Raw genomic sequence first — 8275 nt, forward strand, 5'->3', positions numbered from 1 at the left:
AGACTCATTCTGTAAATTTTCTCCCAGTTCCAGAATGCATAATTGGAATAGACATACTCAGTAACTGGCAGAATCCCCATATTGGATCCCTGATTTATGGAGTGAGGGCTATTATGGTTGGAAAGGCCAAGTGGAAGCCACTAGAACTGCCTACCTAGCAAAATAGTAACCAAAAGCAATACCGAATTCCTGGAGGGAATGCAGAAATTAGTGCCACAATCAAGGATTTGAAGGATGCAGGGGTGGTGATTTCCACCACATCCCCATTTAACTCTCCTATTTGGCCTACACAGAAAACAGATGTATCTTGGAAGACGACAGTAGATTGTCATAAACTTAACCAGGTGGTGACTTCAATTGAAGCTGTCCCAGATGTGGTATCACTGCTTGAGCAAATCAACACATCCCTTGGTACCTGATATGCACCTGTTGATTTGGAAAGTGCTTTTCTCTCAATTGCTTTTACTAAGGACCACCAGAAACAGTTTGCTTTCAGCTGGCAAGTCCAGCAGTATACCTTCACTGTCCTACCTCAGGGGTATATCAACTCTTTAGCCCTATATCATAATATTGTCTGCAGGGATCTTGATCATCTCTCCTTCCCACAAGACATCACACTGGTCCATTATATTGATGATATCATGTTGATAGGACCTAGTGAGCAAGAATTCAGCAGAGGAAGATTTTAACAATTAAGTGGATAGACCTGCTCTGTGGCTAATGTTCAGCCTCTTTCCCCATCTACTCCTGTCATTGCTCAATGAGCTCATGAACAAAGTGGCCATGGAGGTAGGGATGGAGGTTATTCATGGGCTCAGCAACATGGACTTCTCTTCACCAAGGGTGACTTGGCTACAGCCAATGCTGAGTGCCCAGTCTGCCAGCAGCAGAGACCCACACTTAGCCCCCAATATGGCACCATTCCTCAAGGTGACCAGCCTGCTGCTACCTGGTGGCAGGTTGACTACATTGGGCCACTTATACCATGGAAGGGGCAGAGATTTGTTTTAACTGGAATAGACACTCTGGATAGGGGTTTGCATTTCCTGCATGCATTACTTCTTCCAAAACTACTATCTGTGGACTTACCGAATGTCTTATCTACCACCATGGCATTCTACACAGCATTGTTACCAACCAAGCAAACCATTTAACAGCAAATGAAGTGTGGGAATGGGCACATACCCATGGAATTACTGGTCTTACTATGTTCTCCATCATCCTGAAGCAGCTGGATTGATAGAATAGTGGAATGGCCTTTTGAAGACTACAGTGCCAACTAGATGGCAATACCTTGCAGGACTGGGGCAGTGTTCTCCAGGAGGCTGTGTATGCTCTAAATCAGTGTCCACTCTATGGTGCTATTTCTCCCACAACCAGGATCCATGGATCCAGGAATCACGGGGTGGAAATGGGAGTGATACCACTCACTATTACCCCTACTTACCCACTAGGAAATTTTTTGCTTCCTGTCCCTGCAATCTTAAACTCTCCTGGCCTATAGGTTTTAGTGCCAAGAGGAGGAGTGCTGTCACCAGGGAACACAACAATGATTCCACTGAACTGGAAGTTAAAACTGCCACCTGGCACATTGGGCTCCTCTTACCACTGAATCAACAGGCAAAGAAGGGACTTACTGTACTGGCTGGAGTGATTGATCCTGACTATGAAGGAGAAATAGGATAGCATCTACATAATGGAGGTAAAGAAGAGTTCCCCTGGAATACAGGAGATCCTCTAGGGCATCTCCTAGTACTGCTACGCCCTATGATTAAAGTCAATGGAAAATTGCAACAACCCAATCCAAGCAGGACTGACAATGGCCCAGAATTTTCAGGAATGAAAGTTTGGGTCACCCTATCAGGCAAACAACCACAGCCAGCTGAAGTGATTGCTGAGGGTAACGGAAACATGGAATGGATAGTGGAAAAAGGTATTGATAAATACGAACTTTGACCATGTGACCAGTTACAGAAAGGAGGACTGTGATGGTCATGAGTCTTCCTTCCTTGTTTTATGATGATTAGGATTGTATATGTACACAAAACAAATTTATTTGTCTTCTTCCTCAACCTTTTCCTTTATCATATAACATGTTATATCAGTTTCATGATATAACTTGAGGATGTGAAGTTTAAGAAAGAATATTACTCAAGAACTTTCACCTTATTCTGTAAGGAATTAATGTGTTTCTGGTTGTATGCAGGAGAGTTGAACATTGTTAGGCAGAAATATATATGTATATATGCACGTCTGTTATTGTTTTTATTGGTTTAAGGTATTGTGTATGGTTGCCAAGTTGACAAGGGGTGGACTGTGATGGTTAGGCTAATATGTCAATTCAGCAAGGTAATTGTGCCCAGTTGTTTGGTCAAGCAAGCACTGGAATAATTGTAATACAAGGGCATTTATGGACTTTAGTCACTATTGACTTTATTTATTTATTTTAAAGATTTATTTTATTTCTTTCTTTCCCCTTCCCCCCCATTGTCTGTGCTCCATATCCATTCGCTGTGTGTTCTTCAGCTTCCGCTTGCATTATCAGGTGGCACTGGGAAACTGTCTCTTTTTTGTTGTGGCATCTTGCTGAGTCAGCTCTCCATGTGTGTGGCACCACTCCTGGGCAGGCTGTGCTTTTTTTCATGCGGAGCAGCTCTTCTTGAGAGGTGCACTTCTTGCACATGGGGCCCCCCTATGTGGGAGTGCCCCTGCATGGCAAGGCACTCCATGTGTACGGCAGCACTGAGCATGAGCCAGCTCACCACATGGGTCAGGAGGCCCTGGGTATCGAATCCTGGACCCTTCACATGGTAGGCAGATGCTCTGTCAGTTGAGCCACGTTGCTTCCCACTATTGACTTTATTGCAGTGGTAAATCATAGATAGCTGATTACATCAATCAGGGAGATTGCCATCAGCAATGAGTGATACTTTATCCAATCAGTTGAATGCTTTAAAAGGGGAATTGATTCCAGTATTGAGTGAGAATTTCCCAGCTCAACTTTGGACAGCCAATGTCTCCCAGAACTCATCAAGGACCTTCACTGGACTTTCATTGGAGCTCCTGCGTACCTGGACTTGTGCATCCCCACCATTGTGTGAGAGACTCTGATAAAATCTCTTACTATTGACAGGTATCTCTTGTTGATTCTGTTTCTCTAGAGAACCCTGACTAATATACCCACCATCACCATCATCATTAGAATATAGTTAAAGACTGTATTAATCTGCCAAAGGGGTACCAATGCCAAGTACCAGAAATGTTGGCTTTTATAAAGTGTATTTATTTGAGGTAAAAGCTTAAAGCTTCAAGGCCGTAAAGAGTGCAATTCAAGGTTGCTTTCTCACCAATGTCGCTGCCACGTGTTGAAGCAAGATGGTCGTTGATCTCTACCTGATCTCTCCTTTCCCTCTGGGCTTCCAGCCTGGTTAGGGTTCATCTCGCAGGGCTTTCTATAGCCAGCTTCTTCCCAATCTCAGCTGTAAACTATCATGCTAATGGTTCATCTCTCCCCAGGGCTGCAGGATCAAAGTTCTCTCCTCTTCCATGCTTCTTTTTGAATGAGGGCCCATTTATATCAGCTCACCAATGTGGCGGGGGACTCAACCTGAGTCATGTGTTACTGATGTGGTTGAATCAAAGCCCTATGTCCTAATCTTAGCAGATAAGTTAATCAAAGACATCTCAGGTGAATCTCATACAACAGAGGACTATCACACCCAGAGGAATAGGTTAGTTTACAACATAATCTTTCTGGGTGAACTGTTTTCCTGTCATCTTTGGACAGCTAGCATCTCCCAGAACTCATCAAGGACCTTCACTGGACTTTCAATTTCTCTTTCAGAAGTTTGGTAAAAATGGATTGTAAATAATTCACTTTAAGTAAGATGCAGCTTGTGCTCCAAATCCCAGGCACATACACACACACAAGCATACAGAGCACATTTTTGATTTTCAAGTCTTTATTGATGAATTCAGAGCAGGCAACACATAAAAAGGTTTAGAAGAGACCAGTAGGATATATCTTGTTTATTTTATAAACTACAATAAAGTAGTTCATTAGCAAAATCTATAGCCAAATAGACTAATAAGAGACAAATGAATCACAATACATCAAGAGAAATCTAAGAGGACACAAATTAATCTGAATCTGTGTTGCTGGAGTTTTGTAATTCAATGATGAAATATACAAACAAGTTGTAATTTCTTCTGTCTTAAAAAGAAAAACATCTTTTAGTCCTATGTTCCCTTTAGCTACTTATTTCTTTACTTCCTTTTTGAAAGTGTCTCCAATTCTTTTTTCCCCCATTCACACTTGAACCCACTCAGCCAGATTTTGCCTTCTTTACTACAGCATTGAAATAGTTCTTGTCAAGGTTACCACTGACCCCCCATTTTGTCAACTCCAACTGTAATTCTCAGTCATCAGTTTACTTGATCAGTTGACACAGTTCATCATTCTTTCTTGAATCACTTCACTGGACAGTTAAGAAACAACACTCTTATTAGTTGCTCCTTCACGATCTTTGGGGTTATTCCCTTCATGACCTCTAAATACTGGTGTGTTCTGTGGGTTCATGATTCTGACTTCTTGTCTTCACCAAAACACTTACTTCTTAGGCCACCTCACCCAATATCAAGATTTTAAAATACTACCTACATTCTAATAGCACCCAAATTTATAACCCCAGCCAAGACCTCTCTCATGTACTCTAGAGTCATGTATTCAACTGCTTACTGACTACTCCACTTTGGTGTTTGCCGACATATTCTGGCATTCTCCCCCAGATCTGATCCTCTTACGGTTTTCTCCATCTAAGTAAAAGGCAATTCTATCCTTCCAATTTTAAGTTATAAACCTTGATACAATCCTCAAATCTTCTTCCATTTTTCACATTCAATACATCAGTAAAATCTATATGCTCTGCCATCAAAATATATCCAGAGTCTAACTACTTTTTTCCTCCTTCACCTCTACTACCCAGAAGGAAATTAACATTCTTTCACTCCTGAAGGATTGCAGTAGCTTTCCATCAGGTCTCCATGCTTTGGACCTAGTCCACCAAAGTTTCTTCTTGACACAGCAGCAAGTGATTCTTTTAAAATGAATTAGATTGGAGAGTGGATGTAGCTCAAGTGGTTGAGTGCCTGCTTTCCACTTATGAGGTTCTGGGTTCAATCACTGGTACCTCCTAAAAACAAAACAAACAAAAAAACTCCAACTCTCATTGGGGAGCTAATGTAACTCAATGGTTGAGTCACTGCTTCCCATGTATGAGGCCCTGGGTTCATTCCTGGTAACTCCTAAAAAAGATAATAAAGCATCAGATCAGGATGCACCTCTGTTCAAAAACCTTCAATGACTTCTATCACACTCATAGTAAAAGCCAAGACCCTTACAACAGCCTACAAAGCACTCTATGTTTGTCTCACAGCCCCTCTCTATCCTTAATTTTCACAACTCTATCACTTACTTTACTTGCATTAGTCAGTCAAAGGGGTGGTGATGCAAAATACCAGAAGCCTTTTGGCTTTTATAAAGGGTATTTATTTAGGGTAGGAACTTACAGTTACCAGGCCATAAAGCATAAGTTTCTTCCCTCACCAAAGTCTATTTCCATTTGCTGGAGCAAGATGGCTGCTGACGTCTGTGAGGGTTCTGGCTTCCTGGGTTCCTCTAAGCTCAGCTCTTGTTTTCTCCACAAGGTCAGCTGTAGACTATGAGGCTCTCTAGACTTTGCCTCTCTCCATAAGGGCAGCTATAGATTATCAGAGCTCTCTCTCTCTCTAGGGTTTCTGCCGTGTCTAAGGAGCTGTCTCTATTTCTCCTGGCTCAGGTCCTCTCTTCCTGGGGTTGGCTTCTCTTTCCTCTGCGTGCTGACTTCCTGGGGCTCCAGCTTAAGACTTCAGCATCAAACTCCAACACCAGTACTCCAACATCAGAAACCCTCAACTGTGTCCTTTGCCATGCCTTTTATCATGCCCAATCAAAGCCCTAATCATAACTTAATCACGTCCAGGTACAGACCAGATTACAAACATAATCCAATATCTATTTTTGGAATTCATAATCATATCAAACTGCTACATTACTGTCGCTATACTGACCTCTTTCTGTTTTTGTTTTGAACATGCCACATGATGGTGATTGAATCATGTTCCTTACGAAAGGCATGTTCTGGTCCTATCCCCTGATCCTGTCAGTGTGAACCCACTTATAAATAGGACCCTTGAAGACATCATTGGTTAAGGTATACCCAAACAGAATAAGGGTTGACTTTAAATTAATATGGCTGAAGTCTTTATAAGGAAAGGAAATTGGAAGGGAAAGCCACAAGGGGAAGTCAAAAGTCATCTGGAACTCAGAAGAAAAAGAAGAACTCAGAAGAAAAAGAAGAGATGGGAAAAGCAAGGAACTCAAGGTTTGCTGAGCAGCCAGAATGCTGCTGACCCCAGGAAGATGCAAGACTTCTGTCCTCTGAAACCATGAGCCAATAAATCCCCCATGTTAAGACAACGCATGGTATAGTATTTGTCTTAGCAGCCTAGAAACTAAGGCAAAAGTCATGCTCTTCCTCAGGGCCTTTGCACTTGCTGTTCCTCCTCCCTAGAATATCTACTAGGATTGCTCCTTTACTTCCCTCAGGCTTTTATTCATGTGCTCCACTGTCTGTGAGCCCCCAACACTCTATATACCCCTTATACAGCTTTAGTTATTTATTTTTTGGTTTCTTCTTTCTTAAAAATTTAATCTGCTTCACATGTTAGATTTGTTTGAAGAGCAGGTTCCAATGTTTAAAATTTTTGGAAAAAAAAATCTCTGTACCAGATGACCCCTAGAATGTTAACACCCAATAGTTCAGTTCATTTGAAACAGCTTTTGCCACCTTCTTACCTGGCAGGTCTTCTCCGAAGCTTCTGGTGAGAAAATGGAAGGTGCTCTGTCCTGGATTTTCTCTGGGCACACAGGGAAGAACAGTGCTCACAGCCGAGCAGCCTCCAGGTGAGGCTCCCCTCTCAGGCAGGGCCTGGCCTGAGCCTGCTGCGTTCAGGAGCCCTGCACCTCCATCTGGAACCCCCAGCACAGGATGTACTGCAGCAGCCTGTTGATTAGATCCAGCATCTCATCCTTTCCCAGCATAATGCCATAGAAGACCATGCAACACTTCCACTGTTCCTCCACCTTGTCATTTAAGAACCAACTTTGAGAATGTTCCCCATACCAGAAACCAGACATAGTGAGGTCCCACAAGGAGTCTCTAAGCAGAAGGGTGTTGGCATTGCCCTTGTACTACTGGAAGCAACTACACATGGAGCTGTTCTTGTTTATGTGTGCATGAGCTGGTCCTTGATTCCTTCTAGGAACCCATTTTCGTCAAAATCCATGTAGTTAGTCACAACATGGATGTTGGGGTGGAAAGCTTTCATTTGCTGGATAATTTCTTCCAGGACATCACCCCTGCAGGTGGAAGTTTGTTATGGACAGGGGAAGGTTGTTATGGCACAGTGTATTGAAGAACTTAACATATCCCTCCCTAAGCATTGCCTTGGACTCTCTAACCACCTGAGCTGCTGAATTTTCTATTGACACAGGAGCCTAACCATCACAGGGGGTTTTAGGGGTATGGGGTTTAGGGGTACGGGGGTTGCTGTCCACTGGTGACTGGCTTCTGGATGCTGTCCATGACCTCTGCAGGGTGTGTGGACCAGCAGTGATTAGCCTGGGTCACTGTCCAGGAGATGTGAGGTAACCTGAAAGCTAGGTGGGTGGGTGGGTGGTGGTGGTGGTGGTGTCCCTTTCCTCCTTCTCGCTTTGCTGGCCACTTTCGACAGTGCAACATGGGGCGCTCCATGACCCCAACAGGCCACCTCACCCAGCCACATCACCTGGTGGCTAAGAGCCCCAGCTCCCGCCAGAAATCCGGCTCTGTCCCCTGCCGCACCCTTGACCAGGCCTCCCAGGGATGTCCCAGAGAGTCCCAGGCTCCCCTGTGGTCCCAGTCCATGTCAGTTCCAGTGGCTCGCTCAGTCTTGGGATAAGTAAGCACCCTGCTAAGGACCACCATCCAGATGGGGCAGCCCTGGAGCTTGCAAGAGATCATGGGCACCCTCCTCAGGTGCAGAAAGACGGGTTACAGGTGATTTCTGATTTTGACATGACCTTCAGAATATTTGCATTTAATGAAAAGCAAGGTCCTTCTTACAATTATTCTGGATATCAACAGGATAAACTGGGAGGAGTGCTGGGCACTCCTTCACCACTATTACCCCTACT

The 8275-nt window shown here is 43.6% G+C and overlaps 1 pseudogene; it reads right to left on the bottom strand.

The window, feature by feature from the left end:
• Positions 1–7048: 7048 nt before the first annotated feature.
• On the bottom strand, positions 7049–7884 carry LOC131279254 (7-methylguanosine phosphate-specific 5'-nucleotidase-like; annotated as a pseudogene).
• Between the last annotated feature and the right edge of the window lie 391 nt (positions 7885–8275).

The sequence above is a fragment of the Dasypus novemcinctus genome, chromosome 7 (assembly GCF_030445035.2).
Source record: "Dasypus novemcinctus isolate mDasNov1 chromosome 7, mDasNov1.1.hap2, whole genome shotgun sequence".
Classification (NCBI taxonomy): Eukaryota; Metazoa; Chordata; class Mammalia; order Cingulata; family Dasypodidae; genus Dasypus; species Dasypus novemcinctus.